Consider the following 22018-nt stretch of genomic DNA (forward strand, 5'->3'; position numbering starts at 1 on the left):
GACAGCTGCGTGCTGTTGGTCTTAAGAGAGAGTGGGAAGCGGAGCCCCTCTCCTTTGCCCTAGGAATGGACGATGGCAGCTGTTTGTGTGTGTTGGGAGTGCTCTAGACTGGGCACTAGGCAGCCTGGCTCTCTAACTGGTTAGCTCGGTTGGTTACATCTGTCTCTGGTCCCCAGCTTCCCCATCTCTGAAAGGTGAGCATGGAATTAAATGGTCTCTGTTAGCCAGTTCAGATCTGACAGTTTTTAAGGCTGTTGGCAGAAAGTATCCCAAATTTGAGCAGGAAAGCTCTACTGCAGTGCTCCTCAGCTGTCTGTGCTGAAGGGTGTATACCTTCAAGAAATACAGTGGAAATGAATTGAAGAAGGAAATGCTACAGCAGTGCCAATTACCATAAAGGTTTCTAAACGCTGACTCCCATTCCCGTATTCACCCCATTGTGGACAGTAACACTGTCCATGGTGGCACTGCCCTGCAGCCGCTCCAGGGGAACATTCCTTGGCCCTGGCACATAGTAGGTCAACGCACAGACCTGGGTCATCTGGCACCATCGCATTCTGAATGCATGACCTTGGGCGGGTTTACAGATCTCTCAGAGCTTCCACCTCCTCTCCTGAAAAAGGGATAATAACAGTATTCACCGTCTCAGATGGTGGTGAAGATGGAGTTATTTTATATGTATCTATCTATATAGAGGTATATATACAAAGTGCTTAGAATAGTGCCTGACATGCAGAATATGCTCTATACGTGTTTGTGTTTATCTCATCGGAAGCCGAGTTGCCAGGATTTGGGCTGGAGTGATTTGTGGGGCTGCAGTTAATAGGGGGTGGGAGAGGGAGAGTGCCATTACCCTCTCCACACAGCAAGGCAGCGATCCTGGAAGCCTTTTGGTAGCCTATAAGATCTGCGCTGATCATGGCCCTGCAGTCCCCCCCAAGGGCAGCCTGTGAGTTTGGTTGTTTTTAAGGCCTTCCGCATCCACCTCCCTGGTTCCCCACGCAAGTCTCGATGTCCCTGTAAACGCATAAGTGCTGCAGCTTGGAAGGGTTCAACTCCCCAGTGGCTGGGTGCCCTCCTCTCTGTTGAGAATGCCTGACTTGTGGCCGTGGAGCCTTTTCTTCAGGACCCGCCAGGGCGGGCACATGCTGCTCAGCAGACAGGCGCCCATGGGGGGCAGGGGCTGTTCAGGTACTTCCTGTCTCCCACAGGGCCCAGCCCCTGGGAGCTGCCCTCCGCCTCAGGATGCCTGCAAACAAATGAGTGGGTGAGCAAGGAATCCCTTTTTTTGTTTTAAAATATTTTTATTAAGAATTGCTTCCAACTTAAGGTCAGATTGGAATAAAAGAACAAACACCTAATGGGCCTAGCTTTACCAGAGCTTGATGTTTACTTATTTGGGCCCTCTCTGCCCAGTCTACTGTTAGGTAGTTAGACTTTCCTGCCTGTTAGAAAGTCTTCCCTTAGGTCCACCCCTTGCAGCCCTATGACATGTCCCTCTCCTACCAGCAAGCCCGGGCAGGAGTGGTCTGTGGCCATGGAGTGTACATTCTTTTCTTGTTTGGATGTGATTCTCCCTGCCCCCTGGGGTGAGGGGGCTCCAGCATCTCTAGATGATGATGTTGGTGCTCCGTAGCAGCCAGCTGCCCTCTGGAGCCTGCCGTATGCAACAGGGAGAAGGTCCTCCTGTCCGTTAGGAGTTTGGTACAAGAGTAGAAGAAATGGAGAGATGTGGCAGAAGCTAGATGATAAAGAACACTGCTTGCTTTGCTCTGAAGTCTGAATCTGAAACCATTGGAGGGTTTTCAGCAGCAGAGTGACATGATCAGATTTATGCTTTACGGAATTCGTCCTGCAGCAGAATCCCCAGGTCAGGTGGTTGGGAAAGGCCTGGCCAGCGGGAGGCAGTCTGAAAGCTGTTGCAGGCTTCCAGGTGAAAGACGGGAAGCTCCAAAGAAGTTGGGTAATAGGGATGGGTTTGAGAGAGGAGACCCTCGCAGACCTGGTGATGTATGAGCCACTAGGAATGAGAAGAAGGTGTCTGAGATCTGTGGCTCTGAGGATTGTCCTCCCAAGGCAGCCAGAAGCCTGATACTTCTCCTTGACCCAGTGATTCTTATGGATTTCAGAAGCTGAAACAATTTTTGGGCTTTCAGGGAAGAAGACAGACTCTCTCTCAGTCAGAACACTTAGAGACCAAGGGAGACCTGCTCCCAGGCAAAACTCATTGCTGCATAAGTGTTGCACAAGTGTCAAGGAGAGGCCTGCCCCATCGGATGCTTCAGGCCACCCGGTCCAGTGGTGCTTGAGAGGGCAGGTGGTGAGGAGAAGGGGAGAGTTTGAGGAGGGCCGCGTGCCTTCACCCCACCAGGAACGGGCTGAGAGAGCTCTTGGGCAGAAAGAAGCTCTGATCAATTCACTGTGACCCCATATCGGAGGAAGGGGTGGGAAGTCTCTGACGGGTGTCTACCAGGCAGGGGGCTGCACACAGACGCTTAGCTTTTACTGCAGGATGAGAATGTGGCACTAATGTCTGCTGCCATCTGGGCCAGCTCGTCTCCCCCACTCCCGCTCTGTCGCTGGTTATTTATTTTACCTAGGACTCTGCTGTGCAGCCAGCTCTGGCTCCTGCTGTGGTGTGTGAAGGTTGAGGAGGACAGAGCACAGCACACAAGGATATGGCCCCATCCAGCTGCCCGCCTGTGGCTATGCCTACTCACCAGCCACATTTGAGCTTGTGCCTCCCCGGGCCACGTGAGTGGATGGAGGAAGGCAGTTTGACCTTCTCTGTCTCTGCCTGGGGCCTAGTTGTTTCAAACATGAGCGTCAGAGTTGGGAAATGCTGCTCTGTTGATATTGGGTAGAGAAGGGCCGGAATTATCCAGTGCTAACTGCAGTCCAGATGTCCCATCTTCTGCTTGTAATTCCATTTTAGTGCTGGAACCACTGCTATATTTTAAGTCATTTTAGCACTATCCTGGCACCCTTTTCTGGCTTCTAATTCTTGAGAGGCATGTAGGCTGCTGCTAGGAGCTTGGACAGTTGACTTGGAGGATCTGTTTTTGAGATGGTTCACTCACACTGCTAAGTTGATGTGGACTATTGGTGGGGAGTGCAGCTGGAGCTGTGACTGGGGCTTCATTTCTCCTCCTTGGGTCTCTCTACCAACTGCGTGGATTTCCTCATAACATTGGTGGCTGCCTTCCAAGAGCAAGTGTTCCTAAAGAACAAGGTGAAAGCATTTCTATGACCTAGCCTTGGAAATCATAAGTGTTGCTTGTGTGTACTCTATTGGTTGAGCAGGTAGAAAGGCCACCTGGCTCAAGGGGGGGAGATGCACACTCCACTTCTTTATGGTGAAGTGGGCAGGTTCTAGAAGAGCATGTGCAATGAAAGATAGTTCTGTGACCACCTTCGGAAAATGCAGGCTGACACAGAATAGGTCTTGGAACACTGTAAGCCTCAAATACTTGCTACCATTAGTTTAAAATTATTGTCTGTTCTCATCCCAAATCCTCTTTCTGGGTGAGGGTGAGGGTGGGAGTGGAATAGGGTGGGTTTAGAATAGTGTAGTAATTAGACCTGAATGCTCTGGAGTCAGACTGTCTCGGATAAAATTCTGACTTAGTCCTTGGGTTCAGCTGTGTGATCTTGGGCAAGTGGCTTTACCTCTCTGTACAGTAGAGTTTATAATATTATGTACCTCATGGGATTGTTGTGACGAATGCATGAGTTAACCAGCACGGAGCACATAGCACAGAGCCTGCAAGTAGTGTTACACTTACTTGCTGCTTGGGTGCAGTCCCTTCCAGCATGATTCTCCTACTTACATGTCCTAGCAATGGTGATGAACCTCGATCCAGAGTAGGTTTGTGAACTGGTAGTCCCTGAATTTCCAGAAGGCATACTTTTCACGTATACTCCCAGTTTCCAGTTAGTTAGACTCATTCTGCAAATGTGTATTGAGTATCCTGTGTTCCAGCTGCTGTGCCAGGCTCTGGAGACACAGAGGGGCATAAAGCACTACCGGGAGTTCAGTGGGAGAGAGAGATACAGACAGTGAATTAAACTTTGAGTTCTTGAGGTTGCATGGGAGTTTGGGAGTACAGAAAAGAGGCACCCAACTTAGCCAGGGATAGGGGTGGGAGTCAGATAGGGTGACACATCAGCTGAGAGGCAGTGGGGGAGAGAAAGGGTACGGACTACAGGCAGAAGGGCCACAGACCTGCGACCCGTCTGCTCAGAATGATCTCAGAATGATCAGGAGTAGGCATTGGGAGAAGAGGGGCCTCCCTGCTCCAAAGCCGCCATGGAGGACTTGGGCTTAATGGGGAATGTGTAGCCAGCTTACAGTTCTGCCCTGAATCCCCACATGAATGACACTTCACTAATAACCGATTTCTTTATTCATCAAATGGGAATACTAATACCTTACCTGGTGGCTGTCAGGATAAATGCACAGCACACTGTAAACTTCTAATGTGCTGTAAAAGTTTTAGATGGCACTGTTACTGTCAAAGGAAGGTACACTCTTGATGCCACATGTAAACATGAAGCCTTTTCAAGGTTCCTTTGAACCCCAGGAGTTATCTAGACAAAAATGGGAGCTCAGTAAATTTCAAAGTCAGAAACATGCAGAAAACTACATCAAGGCACATCAATCAAATTGCTCAAAGCCAGTAATAAACAGAAAATCTTTAAAACGGGGAAGAAAAACATTATCTATAGAGAAACAAAGATTTCTCGTCGGAAACAATGCAAGTAAGAATACAGTGGAGCAACATTTTTAAATGTTGTCAATCTACAACTCTACCCAGTGAAAATAGCGTTCAAAGTGAAGGCAAAGTAAGATTTCTTCAGACATAATAAAAGCTGAAAGAATTTATCACTAGCAGACTATACTACAGAAATATTAAACTCCTTTGGGCAGAAGGAAAGTGATACCAGATGGAATTATTTATGCAAAGGAATGAAGGATACAGAAATGGTAACTGCATGAATAAATGACTTTTTTGTATTTGAATTTCGTTGAAAAGTAATAGATTATTTAAAACAGTAACAGAGTAATGTGGGTTTATAAGAGATGTAAAAATAAAATGTATGACTACAGTAGCACAAAGGTTGGGAGAGGAAAAAGGGAAGTATATTATAAGATTGTTATGCTAGACATGAAATGGCATATCACTTGAAAGACTGTGATAAAAAATGTACACTATAAACCCTAAACAACCACTAATATAAAGAGTTGTAATGATAAACCAACAAAAGAGATGAAATGGAATAATAAAAATACTCATTTAATTCAAAAGAAGGCAGTAAGAGTAAAAAGAGAACAAAGAACAAATAGAAAATAAAGACCAAGATATATTTAAACCTAATCATATCAGCAATTACATTAAATGTGAATGATTGAAATACTCCAATTAAAAGGCAGAGATTGTCAGACTGAATAAAACAAAAACCAAGTATATGCTGCCTACAAGAAACATAGTTTAAATATAAAGACACAGATTAAAAGTTAAAGGATGGAAAAGGTTTCACTAACTGCTAAAGAAAAGAACTAATTGAAAGAGAGGTCAGGCAGATACATTAATAGTAAAATAGATATCAGAGCAAAAAATTAACAAAGTCATTTTATAATGATGAAGGGGTCAATTCAACAAGAGGAAATAATAGTTCTAGATGCTTATATACCTAATAAGAGCATCGAAGTACATAGTGCAAAAATGGATAGAACTGCAGGGAGAAATACGTCCACAATTATAGTGAGAGATTTTAATACCACTCTCTCAATAATTGATAGAACAAGGAGACAGAAAAGCAGTAAGGATAATAGAAGATTTGAATCATAATATTAACCAACTTGACATAATTGACGAGCAGATTACATATTCTTTTCAAGTACAGATGGAACATATATCAAGATAGATAATATTCTGGGTTATAAAATGTCTTGACAAAGTTGGATTCAAATCATAAAAGTGTTGTGTAATCAAGTCATACCAATATATTTTCTGGCCATAATGGAATTAAACTTGAAATCAATTACAAAGATCACTGGAAAGACTTTCAAATATTTGGAAGCTAAAAAACACACCTTTAAATAAGCCATGGTTTGAAGGAATCAAAGGAAAGTTAGGAAGTATTTTGAAATTGATGAAATGAAAACATAGCATGTAAAATTTGTGGAATGCTGCTAGAGCAGTAGTTAAGAGAAATTTATAGCTCTAAATGTCCATGTTAGAAAAGAAGGAAAGTGTCAAGTCAATGGTCTTAACTCCCACTTTAAAAAACCAGAAAGAGATGAACAAATTAAACCCAAAGTAAGTAAAGGAAAATAACCAATAAAGATCAGAGTGGAAATCAATGAAATGGAAAAAAGGGAAAAAAAAAAATCAGTAACATCTAAAGCTGGTTTATTGAAAAATCAATAAAATTGATAAGCTGTTAGCCATATTGGTTGGAAGAAAAGAGAGAAGACACAAAATTCCAATATCAGGAATGAAAGTGGTGACATCAGTATAGATTTTACAGCTCTTAAAAGGAAAATAAGGGAAATAAATGAATAACCTTATTCCAGTAAATTTGATACCTTAGATGAAATGGACAATTTCCTTGAAAGCCACAAACTACCAAAACTTTTTCAAGAAGAAATAGATTTCCTGAATGGCCCTATATATGTTAAAGTGATTGAATTTGTCTTGAAAACCTTTCCACAAAGAAAACTCCAGGCCCAGGTGGCTTTACTGATGAATTCCACTAAACATTTAAAGGAAGAAATAACACCAATTTGACACAACTTTTTCTGAAAAATTGAAGTGGAGGGAATATTTCCTAAGTTATTCTAACCCAACATTGCCTCGATGCCAAAAGCAATGGACATTACAAAGAAAGAAAAATCTCAAGCCAACGTTTTTTCCTCTTGATGTACAAATTTAAACAAAATTTTAGCAAATCACATTCAATAGTCTATAAAACGGATAATACCTCTTGACCCAGTGGGGTTTATCCCAAGAATGCAAGGTTGGTTTAATGTTCAAAACTCAGTGTAGGAGAGGATTGTGGCAGGATGGCAGAGTAAGAAGCACCAAGAATCAGTCTCTCCATGAAAGCCACTATTGACCTGGCAGGAGCTGACTGAATCAGTTATTTTGAAACTTGTGAGTCAATTAGAACACTGTGCAGCATGCAGGGAAGATTTGGAGGAAGAAGCTTGTAAATTGTGGTAAATATTGGTGAGTTTCATCCTCTGTGCGGTGGCTGCCACCCCTCCATCCCTCAACAGCATGGCAGGTAGCAGTGGAAATTGCAGGCCGGGCTCCTGGTGTAGCTTGCTGGTGCCAGGGTGGGCTATAAGGACCTCTTCCTCCAAAATCCAGCGCTGTATGATCTGATCACTGTTCACTGCTTTTTTCATCAGCTACTTCTGTTCACTGGGGGGCAGCTCTGAGGGCAGCCATCATTCTAATCCCCTTCAGGCAGAAGTGGCAGAAGAGTCTTGAAAGAGGCAGTACCAAATTCTTTTTCTTTTCTGTTGCCATTCCCTGTTTGGGAATAAAAACAGTTTGGAAAAAATTGCAGACTGATGGCTCCTAGTCCTCAACAACAACAGCAATACGCTAGAAATCCTAGAGGAATGGGAAGTCTAGATATCTGCAATTATGAAAACATAATACTCATAATTTTGAGTTTTGAACAAAAGATTACAACACATACAAAGAAATAGGAAAGTATGGCCAATTTACAGGAAAAAAAAGTAGCCAGAAATCATACTTTGGAACTATTAGTCAAAGACTCAAAATCACCTGTCTTGAAATGTTTAATGAATTAAAGGAATCCATAAACAAAAACTAAAGGAAATTAGGAAAATGCTATCTGAACAAAATAAAGATAAGGTAATTATAAAAAGGAACCAAACAAATGTTGGAACTACAGAGTACAGTAATTGAAATGAAAAACTCATTGGATGGACTCAACAGCAAAGTTGAAAAAAAGATCAATGAACTGGTCAGTGAAAGGATCAGTGAAAAGATCAGTGACCAGACAAGGCAGTTGAAATGATCTGTTATGAGGAAGAGAAAGGAAAAATAATAAAAATGAACAGAGCCTGAAGGATCTGTGCGACATGATGAAGAGTACCAACCTATACATCATTGCAGTCCCAGAAGGACAAGAGGAGCAGGGAGGGCAGAAAAGGTATTTGAAGAAATAATGGCCAGAACTTCCCAAATGAACACGTATCCAGGAAGCTAAATGAACTCAAAGCAGAACAGACTGAGAGATGTACACAAAGACACATTATAGTGAAATTGTCAGAATACAAAGATAGGATTTTGAAAACAGCAAGAAAGCAGCGACTTGTCATTCATAAAGGGTCCCCAATAAGAACAATAGCACATTTCTTATTAGAAATCAAGGAGGCCAGAAGACAGTGAGATAATGTATTTGTGCCGGTTTGGATGTATTATGTCCCCCAAAATGCCATGTTCTTTGATGCAGTCTTGTGGGGGCAAATTTATTAGTGTTGATTAGATTGAAATTCTTTGAGTGTTTCTATGGAATGTGACTCAGTCAACTGCGAGTGAAAAGTTTGATTGGGTAATTTCCACGGAGGTGTTACCTCACCCATTCAGGGTAGGTGTTAATTGTATCACTATAGTTGTATAAAAGAATTCAGTAACAGAAGGACCTCAGAGCAACTGAGAGTGACATTTTGAAGAGCAGCTGCAGCTAAGAGAGGACAAAACGCCCCAACAGCAACATCTTGGAGAACGCCATTTTGAAATGCTACCTGGGAGCAAGCGGACGCCAGCCATGTACCTTCCAAGCTAACAGAGGTTTTCCAGACACCAGTGGCCATTCTTCAGTTGAAGGTACCCAATTGTTGATGCCTTACCTTGGACACCTTATGGCCCTCAGACTGTAACTTTGTAACCAAATAAACCTTTATAAAAGCAAATCCATTTCTGGTGTTTTCTAAACGGCAGTATCAGCAAACTGTAACAGATTTTAAAGTCTTTAAAAGAAAACAAAAACTGTCATGCAAGAGTTTTATATCCTGCAGATATTCTTTTCAAAACTGAAGGAGAAATTAAGATATTTACAGATAAACAAAAGCTGAAAGGGTTCATTTCCAGAAGACCTACTTTATGGGAAATGCTAATGGAAGTTTCGAGGCTGAAATAAAAGGATACTAGACAATAATTCAAAGCCACAAGAAGAAATGGAAATCCATAAGGTAATTACGTAGGTAAATATAAAATCCTATATTGTAATTTTGGTTTGTAACTGACCCTCACAAAAACTTAACCGGCAAAGGTTGAAAACATTTTTTGTCAACTTTGTTTATTGAAAAGCAAAAAAAAACCAACAGCAACAAAAAACACCAACAACCGAAAAAAAAAAAAAAATTCAAGCAAAACAAAGGAATAAGAAAAACAACTTAAAATAACTACACTGCTTCCAACATGCTTCTACCATACCCCAAGTAAACTAACAAACCATAACAAAACAAAGGAATAAGAAAAACAAATAACCTAAAATAACTACATTGCTTCCAACGTGTTCCTGCCATACCACCCAAAAAATTAACCATAGTTGTTTCTGAGCATTCCCATAACTTTAAGATTACCCTCCATAGCTTATCTGTTCTTACTAGATTATTGTTCCCCCTTAACTAGTTGCTGTCTATTGCTAGGTTCCCTATATTCTATAATATAAAATATTTATAATACATTTTTCACAGAGTTCACATTAGTGGTAACATACAATATCTCTCCTTTTATGTCTGGCTTATTTCACTCAGCATTAATGTCTTCAAGGTTCATCCATGTTATATATTTCACAACCTCATTCCTTCTTACTGTTGTGTAGTAGTCCATTGTGCGTATAAACCAAATATGTTTCTCCACTCAGTCTGTTGAAGGGCACTTAGATTGTTTCCATTTCTTGGCAATTGTGATTAATGCTGCTATGAACATTGGTGTGCAAATATTGGTTAGTGTCACTGCTTTCAGATCTTCTGGGTATATACTGAGAAGTGAAATTGCTGGATCAAAAGGTAACTTGATACCTAGTTTTCTCAGGAACCACCAGACTGTCTTCCAGAATGGCTCTACCATTATACAATCCAACCAATAATGAAGAAGAATTGCAATTTCTCCACATCCTTTACAGCATTTGCAGTTTCCTGTTTGATTAATGGCAGCCATTCTAATTGGTGTGAGATGATATCTCAGTGTGGTCTTAATTTGCATCTCCCTAAGACCTAGTAAAGGTGAAGATTTTTTCATGTGTTTTTTAGCCATTTGTATTTCCTCTTCAGAGAAATGTCTTTTCATGTCTTTTGCCCATTTTATAATTGGGTTTTTCTACTATTCTCATTGAGTTGTAGATTTCTTCATATATTCAAGATACCAGTCTTTTGTCAGATACATGGTTTCCAGATATTTTTTTCCATTGAGTTGGTTGCTTCTTCACCTTTTTGAGAAATTCCTTTGAGATTCAGAAGCTTTTAAGTTTGAGGAGTTCCCATTTATCTGTTTTTTTTTTTCTTTTGTTGCTTGTGCTTTGTGTGTAAGGTCTAAGAAGTGACCTCCTAATACATGATCTTGAAGATGTTTCCCTACGTTATCTTCTCAGAGTTTTATGGTACTGTCTTTTATGTTGAGGTCTTTAATCCATTTTGAGTTAATTTTTGTGTATGGTGTGAGGCAGGGTTCCTCTTTCCTTCTTTTGGATATGGATATCCAGCTCTCCCAGCCCCATTTGTTGAATAGACTGTTATATCCCAGTTCAGTGGTTTTGGGGGCCTTATCAAAGATTAGTTGACCCTAGATCTGGGGGTCTGTCTCTGAATTCTCAATTCAATTCCATTGATCAATGTGTATATCTTTGTTCCAGTACCATGCTGTTTTGACTACTGTGGCTTTATAATCTTGAAAGTCAGTGAGTGTAAGTCCTCCTGCTTGGTTTTTCTTTTTTAGAATGTTTTTAGCAATTCGAGGCATCTTTGCCTTCCAAATAAATTTGATAACTAGCTTTACCAAATCTGTTCCTATCAATGAACAAGGAGTATTTTCCCATCTTTTTAGGTCCCCTTTTATTTGTTTTAGTTATGTAGTTTTCATTGTATAGGTCTTTTACATCCTTAGTTAAGTTTATTCCTAGGTACTTGATTTTTTTAGTTGCTATTTAGAATGGAGTCTTTCTTGAGTGTCTCTTCAGTTAGGTCATTTCTAATGTATAGGAACATTACTGACTTATGTGCATTAATCTTGTATCCCACTACTTTGCTAAATTTATTAGCTGAAGTTGCTGTGTTGTCAGTTTCTCAGGGTTTTCCAGATATAAGATCATATCATCTTAGCATTACAACATTCTAAATGTGATTAATCCCACTAATGGAAGGTTAAGGAGGGGGTAGAATGGGAAGATTTAGGCTGTATATATGTTTCCACAATTGAGAAAAAAAAAAAAAAAAGACAGTCTAAATAGATGACAGTTGAATGCCAAGGATGACCCTGGATAGGATCTGAGGATGGGGGACAGGAGGCTCAAAGGGACACAGTTGAGACATAGGGAGAAAAAAAAAAAAAAAAAAAAGGAAATATAGACTGTATGCTTTGTATCAATGTTGAATCTCTAGTACTTCTTAGCTGCATTTAATGGGATTGCATAAAAGAATGTTCTTCTTCATGGGAATTGTGTATGTGAATTATAGTGTTTGTTCAATGATGGGTGCAGCTAGCTCTCATACGTTCAGAAGACGAGCAATAGATGATGGATGATAGATAGGGAGGGAGGGGAAGAAATACTGGTGTGACAGCATGTTAAAGTTGGTGAATTGGGGTATCGGGAGGGGGGTCAGGGTATGCTGGAGTTCTGTGTATGGGGTTAGTATAGTTTTTGCAACTGTTCCTATAACTTTGAATTTATTTCAAAATAAAATAAAATTAAAGAGTGGAATTACTCTGGTAAACTAAAAAAAAAAATCATATCTGCATATAATAACAGCTTTACTGCTTCCTTTCCAATTTGAATGCCTTTTATTTCCTTGTCTTGCCGGCTTGCTCTGGCTAGCACTTCTAGCACAAGGTTGAATAACAGTGGTGACAGTGGGCATCCTTGTCTCATTCCTGATCTTAGAGGGAAGGCTTTCAGTCTTTCGCCATTGAGTACTATGCTGGCTGTGGGTTTTTCGTATATGCCCTGTATCATATTGAGGAAGTTTCCTTCAGTTCCTACCCTTTGAAGTCTTTTTATCAAAAATGGATGCTGGATTTTGTTGAATGCTTTTTCAGCATCTGTTGAGATGATCATTTTTCTTTTTGATTTGTTAATGTGTTGCATGTATTACATTGATTTTTCTTATGTTGAACCATCCTTGCATGCCTGGAATGAACCCCACTTGGTCATGGTGTATGATTTTTTAAATGTGCCTTTAAATTTGATTTGTATGTATTGTGTTGAGAATTTTTGTATCTATGAGGGAGATTGGTCTGTAGTTTTCCTTTCTTATAGCATTTTTACCTGGTTTTGGTATTAGAGTGATGTTAGCCTCATAAAATGAGTTATGTAATGCTCCCTTTTCTTCAGTGTTTTGAAAGAGTTTAAGTAAGATTGGTGTTGGTTCTTTTTGGAAAGTTTCGTAGAATTCCCTTGTGGAGCCATTCTGGACCGGGACATTTATTTGTGGGAAGCTTTTTGATGATTGGCTGGATCTCTTTGCTTGTGATTGGTTTGTTGAGGTCTTTTATTTCTTCTCTGGACAGTCTACATTGTTCATGTGTTTCCAAGAAATTGTCTGTTTCCTCTAAATTATCTAATTTGGCATACAGTTGTTCATAGTTATCTTTTTATGGTTTTTAAAATTTCTTCGGGATTCACAGTAGTCTCCTCTCTTTATTATTTTGTTTATTTCGGTCTTCTCTCTTTTTGATTTTGTCAGTCTAGCTAGGGGCTTGTCAATCTTGCTGATCTTCTCAAAGAACCAACTTTTGGTTTTATTCTATTGTTTTTTTTTTTGTTCTCTATGTCATTTCTGCTTTAATCCTCGTTATTTCTTTTATTCTACTTGGTTTAGGATTAGTTTGGTGTTCATTTTCTAGCTTCTTCAGTTGTTCTATTCTTTGATTTTAGCTCTTTCTTCCTTTTTAATGTATTCATTTAGAGCTATAAATTTCCTTCTTAATACTGCCTTCGCTGCACCCCATAAGTTTTGATATATTGTGCTCTTGTTTTCATTCGTCTCTCTGTATTTAGCAATTTCTCTTGCTATTTCTTCTTTAACCCACTGATTGTTTCAGAGTGTGTTGTTTAACCTCCAAATATTTGGGAGTGTCCTAAATCTCTGATGGTTATTGACTTCTAATTGTATTCCATTTTGATCAGAGAATGTGCTTTAAATGATTGCAATCTTTTAAAATTTATTGAGGCTGGTTTTATGGCCCAGCATATGATCTGTTCTGGAGAAGGTTCCATGAGCACTAGAGAAGAAGGTATATCCTGGTGATTGGGGCTGTGATGTTCTGTATGTGTCTGTTAATTCAAATTCATTTATCAGTTTGTTTAGGTTTTCAGTTTCCTTATTGGTCCTCTGTCTGGTTGATCTGTCTATAGGAGAGAGTGATATATTGAAGTCTCCCACAATTATTGTGGACACATCTATTGCTTCCTTCAGTTTTGCCAGAGTTTGTAAACTCATGTACTTTGAGGTACCTGATTGGGTGCATAGACATTTATGATTGTTATTTCTTCTTGTTGAATGGTCCCTTTTTTAGTATATAGTGACCTTCTTTGTCTCTTATAACATGCTTGCATTTATAGTCTATTTTATCTGAGGTTAATATTGCTACTCCTGCTTTCTTTTGGCTGTAGCTTGCGTGGAATATTTTTTTCCATCCCTTCACTTTCAATTTCTTTGTGTCTCTTGGTCTAAGATGAGTCTCTTGTAAGCAATATATTGATGGTTCATATTTTTTAATCCATTCTGTGAATCTATAGTTTTTTTAATTGGGGAGTTTAATCCATTCATATTCAGTGTAACTACTGTGAAGGTGTTTCTTGAATCAGCCATCATATCCTTTGGTTTTTATTTGTCAGATATATTTTTTCCCTCTCTCTGTATTTCCTTTAATGTACCCTTACTAAATCTCTTTCATTCCAAGCCCTTCTCTATACCTCTCTCTCCTTTTTTTTTTTCTCTGCCGATAAGGCTCTCTTTAGTATATCTTGTAGGGTAGGTCTCTTGTTAGCAAATTCAGCATTTGTTTGTTTATGAAGATTTTAAGCTCTGCCTCAAATTTGAAGGAGAGCTTTGCTGGATAAAGAATTCTTGGTTGGCAGTTCTCATCTTTCAGAATTTTAAATATGTCATACCACTGCCTTCTTGCCTCCATGGTGGCCACTGAGTAGTCACTACTTAGTCTTATGTTGTTTCCCTTGTATGTGGTGAAGTGCTTCTCTCTTGCAGCTTTCGGAACTTGCCTCTTCTCTTCAGCATTTGACAATCTGATTAGAATATGTCTCAGAATGGGTATATTTGGATTTATTCTGTTTGGAGTTCGTTGAGCGTCTACGATTTGGGTATTTATGTCCTTTAGAAAGATTGGGAAGTTTTCCCGAACAATGTCTTTGAATACTCTTCCTAGACCTTTACCCTTCTTTTCCCCTTCTGGAACACCAACGATTGTTATATTTGTGTGCTTCATGTTGTTCATCATATCCCTGAGATCCATTTCAAATTTTTCTATTTTTTTCTCCGCTCTTTCTTTTGTGCTTTCACTGTCAAGCCTGTACTATTCCAGTTCTTTCCTCAGCTTCCTCTAATCTAGTACTGTGTGTATCCAGAATCTTTTTAATTTGATTAACAGTTTCTTTTCCGTAAAATTGTCAATTTTTTATTTACTCTTGCAAAATCTTCTTTATGCTCTTCTAGGATCTTCTTCATGTCCTTTATATGCTGTCCCATGATCTTGTTGTTTGTGATTACTTCTTTGACCGCTCCAAGTATTGTCTCTCTTCTGATTTTTTGATTTGTTTGTTTGGGTTTTGGATATCTGTATCGTCTGGTTTCTTAATGTGCTTTAAAATTTTCTACTGTTTTTGGCCTCTTGGCATTTGCTTGTCTTGATAGGGTTCTTTTAGGATATGCAGGCTTATCTGAACAATTATCTATAATTTGTCAGTGCTACAGCTTGGTTTCCCTGACCTGCCAGCAGATGGCATCCCCAAGTCACTTATTACCTTCAAGCCAGTTTTCCCCAACTTCCTCTAACGGCAAGTGGGGGTCCAAACCTTGTGGGCGTCCAATCAGTGCACCAAATTTCCGTGTTCAGTTGGGGCCGCCATTCTGCAGTTGGGGTGTGTGCCCTGTGCAGATTGGCAGGGAGACCGCTCTAAGACCAAGTACTCCCAACCATTCCTGGGGCTGTGGCTGGAATACCCTTGGACTACAGCACGCGTCTAACCCTTCAGCTCAGATTTCCCCACAGTCCCTCTCTGCCATGCGCCCACAAGTCCCTGGTATTGGGGTAGGGCTGCTGGCACTTGTGTGTAGCACCCCTGCCTCTTGGCTGTGCACACCCCGGGCTTCTGCAGAGGAGGAGTGTGCGCCATCAGAAGTCAGCCGAATCCCAAATTCCCTCAGGGAAGCTCTTGGCTGCAGAGCTGGGTACGGGTGTCTCCCAGCCAGCTGCAAAGGTGGCTGCTTGGGGCATGGAAATCAGCCATTTCCATGATCATCCACTTGCTGCAGTGGCCTGTCTCTTGCATGGGGGCTCTTAGCTGCGGATGTGTGAAGGGTTGTCACCCACACCACATACTGAGGTGGGTGCCCGGGATGTGGAAGGTACTTCCCACTGTGTTCGACTGTGGCCCCAGCTGCTGGTTCCCCGGCAGCTTTTCGGGTCTTCCACTGACCCGCCTCCAAACACAGTGTTGGTTTCTCCCCACTGTGGTAGACTACGACTCCGGCTGCCATTTCTCTAGCAGGTTTCGGGGTCTTACTGTAACCCATCTCCGAGTACCGTCTCTTGGTTTTTCCCCACCGCACTAGACTGCCACTTTGGGTGCTGTTTCCCTGGCAGTTTTCCAGACCAAACAAACACTCACATGTCTCTGAGCACAGTCTCTTAGTTTCTCCAGTTACACAGTCACTATGGGTGTAGAAGTCCCTGCCCAGCCGGTGGAACCCTGGACCCGTTATTCTGGAGCACTTTCTGTCTTTTTATCTAGTGTTTTTCCATGCAGGAAAATTGTGCTCTGTCCCTCCTAATCTGTCATCTTGGATCCCCCCTCCCTCGGGCCTCACCACCCAAGCAGGTTTCCAAAATAACATTTTGAATCTACAGTAATGGGCAAACAATATATAAAGACATAAAGTGAGGCAATAACAATATAAAGGGGGACGGGTGGATATATGTAGGAGTAGAGTTTATATACTACTGAAACTAGGTTGGTACTAGTTGAACTAAGCTGTTACTAGTTTAAGGTGTTCATTGTAGTTACAAAGGTAACAACTAAGAAAATAACTAAAAAGTATAGAGAAAAGGAATGAAGGAGGGGATCAAAATGGGGCACTGAAAAAAGCAACTAAATGCAAAATTAAAAAGTCAGTAAAGGAGTAATTGAGGAGCCGAAATCAGATAAGACATATAGAAAACGGCTGAATGGCTGAAGTATATCTTTTCTCAGTTATTACCTTTAATGTCAGTGGATTAAACTCCCCTATTAAAAGACTGGTATATTGGGTGAAAAACTATAATCCATCTATATGCTATGTGCTATCTATGTTATATATCTTAAGGGTACAGAGATGCAACAAGGTTGAAAATAAATGGGTAGGAAAAGATAATCCATGCAAACAGTAATTAAAAACTAGCCAGAGTGGCTATGTTATTGTTAGATAAAATAGATTTCAAGTCAAAAAAAGATTAAAAGAGACAAAGGTAATATATATTGATAAGATTCAATTCAGAAAGATGTAACAGTTATAGACATTTGTATCACAACAGCTGTAAAATATGTGAAGTAAAAATTGATGTGAGGGGAGAAATTGATGGTTTTATAATAATAGTTGGAAACTTCAATACACCATTTTCAGTAATTGATATAACATCTAAATATAAGGAAAATAGGGACTGGAGGAACACTACTAACCAATTAGACCTAATGGAAGTGTACAGAACACTCCACCCAACAACAGCTAAATTCACAATTCTTCTCAAGTGCACATGGAACATTGTTCATGATAGATCATATATTAGGCCACAAATTAAATATTAGTAAATTTTAAAATATTGAAATCATATGAAATATTTTCTTAGAATACAATGAAATAAAGATAGAAATCAATAACAAGGAAAAATGGAAAAGTTAAAAATATATGGAACTTAACACTATTAAACAAGCATTCAGTTAAAGAAGAAGTCACAAGGCAAATTAGGAGATGAATGAAAATAAAAACTGAGTATACCAAAACTTATGGTGGATACAGTGAAAGCAATGTTCAGAGGGAAATTTATAGCCTTAAATGCCTACAGTAATAAAGAAGAAAGGTCACAAATCAATAACATAGTTTACTCCTAAAGAAACTAGAATAAGAAGAGGAAATTAAACCCAAAGTTCGTGGAAGGAAGGAAACAATAATGATTAGAACAGAGATAAATGAGATAGAGAATAGAAAAACAATAGAACCAACAAAATCTAGTTAATTTTTTTTTAAAGATCAATAAAATTGACAAACTTTAGCCAGACTGAAAAGAAATGGAGAGGACACATAACTAAAATCAGGAATGAAATGCTTACATTACCAATGACCTTACAGAAACAGTAAGGATAAAAGGAGGGTACTATGAACAATTACATGTTAGCAAATAAAAAACCTAGATGAAATGGACAAATTCTTAGAAACATACAAATTACCTAATCTGTCACAAGAAGAAATAGAAAATCTCAACAGACGTATCACTAGTAAAGAGATTGAATCAGTAATTAAAAACCTCCCAAAAAGAAAAGCCTAGGACTGGATGGTTTCACTGTTGAATTCTGCAAAACGTTTAAAGAAGATTCAACACCTAGTTCTCCTCGAACTCTTTGAAAAAAATAGGAAAGATTGCTTCCTAACTCATTCTATGAAGCCAGCATTAGCTCGATACCAAAGCCAGATAAAGACAGCATAAGAAAAGAAAATTAGAGACCAATATTCCTTATGAGTATAGATGCAAAAGTACCCCCCCCCCCCAAAAAAAAAAAATACAGGCAAATACAATTCTGACAGTATGGTAAAAGGATTATTCACAATGAGCAAGAGGGATTTATTCCAGGAATACAAGAATAGTTCCACATGCATGAGAAAAGCAATTAATGTAATACATGACATTAATAGAATGAAGGGGGGGGACAGGAAGAAGACAAGGATTCCTACTGTCTCCACTGTATTCAACATTGTATTGGAAGCTCTAGCCAGAGCAGTTAGGCAAGAGAAAGCAAAGGCATGCATTTGGAAAGGAAGGAGCAAATTTATTATACTCACAGATGACATAATCCTACATGTAGAAAATCCCAAAGAATCCACAAGAAAGCTATTAGAACTAAAAATGAATTAAAGCTATAGGATATAATATAAACATGCTGAAGTCAGTTGGGTTTCTGTACACCTGTAATGAACAATTTGGAAAGGAAATCAAGAGAATAATTCCATTTACAATAGTATCTAAAAGAATAAACTACCCAGGAATAAATTTAACTGAGATGAAAGACATGTACACTGAAAACTATAAAACATTGCTGAAAGAAATTAAAGAAGACCTAAATAAATGGAAAGCCTTCATGAATTGGAAGACTTGACTTTTAAGACATCAGTACTGCCTGAAGTGATCTGTAAATTCATTGCAATCTCTATCAAAATTCCAGCATCCAATTTTGCAGAAATAGAAAAGCTGATCCTAAAATTCGTAAAGAATTACAAGGGGCCCTGAATACCCAAAACAGTCTGGAAAAAGAACAAAGGTGGAGAACTCACATTTCCCAGTTTGAAAACTTACTATGGACTAGGTGTTAAGGAACCCAGCCTCACCCTCTGGTGGGGCAGTGTCACGAGCAAGCCAAGACCCTTTCACCTGTGGTCCTTGGCAGCACGAGCAGGGCTAGGGATAAGAGCCAGAGGGAAGAAATTGTGATGTGTGTTCCAGGCAGGGTTTGAGGTTTTGGAACCTTTCCTAAAAGGGACAGCGAGCACCCTGCTACATTTCCTAATCGTGAGGTTGGTATGCAGCAGCTGGGACCCTAGCATGCTGGGCTGGTCACGATGCAGGGGTTCCTCCTGTGCAGTTGGCTTGTCCTGGCTTTCTCCCTCATCCTGTTTTAGAAATCTTCAGTTCAGGGTTATCCCATGCAGAGAGCAACCAAACAGTAATTCTGCAAACTGTGTTGAGTGTTGAGAAGGGACCAATGTCCCACCTACCTCCTGGTGAATCTGACGGGATCCTCCCTCCAAGGACTGACCCTTTTCATTGACGAGGTTCCAGAACACGCACGTTGTCTTCCCTCTTTCTGAGGACTGTTTTAGATCAGGCTCTGGCTCTGGCTCTGGAAGTGGCTTTCTAACTGAGATTGAATGAGAATACCAACCAATAGATGAAGACGATGCCCTCCAGTACAGTTTTCAGCCTCTCAAGAGGAAGCTGCCCTCAGACTAGCAGGACTTGGATCAGGATGGATAAGAAGATGATCTTATTATATGAAAGAGAAGGTTTCCCCACCTTGACACCAGGCAATATATTCAGTATCTTTTGTGTACCATAGTTAAATGATCCTGGGACAAAAAGTTTTATAGGAATTTTAAAACGTCTAAAGAGAAGCTTAAATTTATATCACTTTTTTTTTCCTCACAGATTTTTAAAAGTTGTGACCTTATACTTTACTGCTGATATCTATCAAATTGTTCTGGAAAATACCTGTATTCTCTTTGTGTCATATTCAACAACCTTACTATGAAATTAACTAGACTCCCCATGTCCATAAAATTGCTTTAAAGAGTAAATTATGCTGTTTTTAAAAAATCGTTTGAGAAGTAAATTGACAGGCAATATTTTGTACCTTTTTAGTCTTCAGGAACATGCCTCTGAATGTGAATTACAGATATGCCCCTTTTGTTATGAAAAAAAAAATCAGGATATAACACGGTGAGTTTATGGAGTAGATACTTGATATGTTTGCAGAGGTAATGGATGTTGTTTACAAGTGTAGTGTCTGTTACAGTTAGAAACTTAAGCCCAAGTTAAAGCATAGCCATATTCTCAATGCCTCATATGCCTTTACCTCTTTCTCTGGATATCTGTGCATTTTTGAATTGCTCTATTATAACAGAAATATAACAACAACAACAACAACAAAAAACAAACCTTACTGCGAACCTGCAGTTATTAAAACAGTGTGGTACTGGCGTAAGGATAGGCATGTAGACCAATGGAATAGAATAAATCTACACACAAATGGCCAGTTGATTTTTGACAAGGGTGTCAAGACCATTCAGGTGGAAAGAATATTCTCTTCCACATTCAAAGGGGACACAATAGTCTCTTCAACATATGGTGCTCGGACAACTGGATGTCCATATGCAAAACAATAAAGGTGGATCCCTACCTCTCACCATATACAAAAATTAATTCAAAATGGATTAATGACATGACTAAAAGAGCTAATACCATAGCTTTGTTACAATAAAACTTAAGATAATATCTTCAGGACCTTGTAGTAGGCAATGGATTTTTAGGTTTTATAACAGAAGCACAAGCAAACAAAACCAAACAAACAAAAAACAAAAAACCTTGGATTCATGAAAACTAGAGAGTATTCTGCATTGGCATCATCAAAAAGGTAAAAAAAAAACAACCAACAGAATGGGAGAAAACACTTGGAAACCATATTTCTGATAATGGTTTAATATCCAGAATATGTAAAGAAATCCTTCAACTTAACAAAAAGACAACCCAGTTAAAAAATGAGCAAGAAGACTTGGATACACTTCTCTTCAAAGAAGAGATATAAATGGCCAGAGAGCGCACGAAAAGATGTTCACCATCATTAGCCATCAGGGAAATGCAAATCAATACCACAATGAGATACCACTTCACACCTACTAGAATGGCTGTTTAAAAAATAGAGAAATAAAAAGTGGTAGTGAGGATGTGGAGAAACAGGAGCCCTCTTAAATTGCTGGTGGCAGTGTAAAATATGCAGCCTCTGTGGAAAACGGTTTCACAGTTCCTCAGAAAGTGGAACATGGAATTACTATTATGACCCAGCATTTCCACTCCTAGGGATATACCCAAAAGAATTGAAAGCAGGGACTTGGACAGACTTTTGTACGCCAGTGTTCATGACAACAACATTCACAGTAGTCAAAGGATGGAACCAACCCAAGTTCCATCAACAGATGAAAGGATAGACAAGATGTGGTGTACCCACACGGCAGAGTATTATTCAGCTGTAGAAAGATGTGAAGTGCTGGTACATGATGTAACATGGATAAACTTTGAAGACACCATGTTGAATGACATAAACCAGATGCAAAAGGACAAATATTGTATGATTTCTCTTATGTGAAGTACTTGGAAAAAATTCATAGAGATAGAATAGCAGAATAGTGGTTACTGGAGGTGGGGTTGAGGGAAATAGTAAATTACTGCTAAATGAGTAGGACTTTTCATTTGGGATGATGGAAATAGTTTGGAAAAAGATAGTGGTAAAAGTTACATAGCATTATTAGTGTACTTAATCACCACTTAAAATGGTTAAGGTTGTTCTTATGTATATTTTTTCACAATAAAAATAAATTATTAAAAGAGGTAAATAGGGCACAGTTTGTTAAATCTTAAAGCTCCAGAATGGCTCTCTCTCTGATTAGAGCTTTTTAGATTCCGTCTTGTTCCCTTACCCTCACTACAACTTTTCTTCTCCCATTGAGTGTCCCAGACTCCCATTTTCCATCTGTCAGCACCGTCCAGACTTCCCT

General features: G+C 39.5%; 1 protein-coding gene and 1 pseudogene across 4 annotated transcripts in view; both read left to right on the forward strand.

Moving 5' to 3' along the window:
- The window catches only part of TPCN1 (two pore segment channel 1), a 111126-nt gene that overhangs the window by 25188 nt on the left and 63920 nt on the right, over window positions 1-22018 (forward strand). The window lies entirely within an intron of this gene.
- Window positions 18834-19745, forward strand: LOC119519567 (annotated as a pseudogene).

This window comes from Choloepus didactylus, chromosome 23, assembly GCF_015220235.1.
Source record: "Choloepus didactylus isolate mChoDid1 chromosome 23, mChoDid1.pri, whole genome shotgun sequence".
NCBI lineage: Eukaryota > Metazoa > Chordata > Mammalia > Pilosa > Megalonychidae > Choloepus > Choloepus didactylus.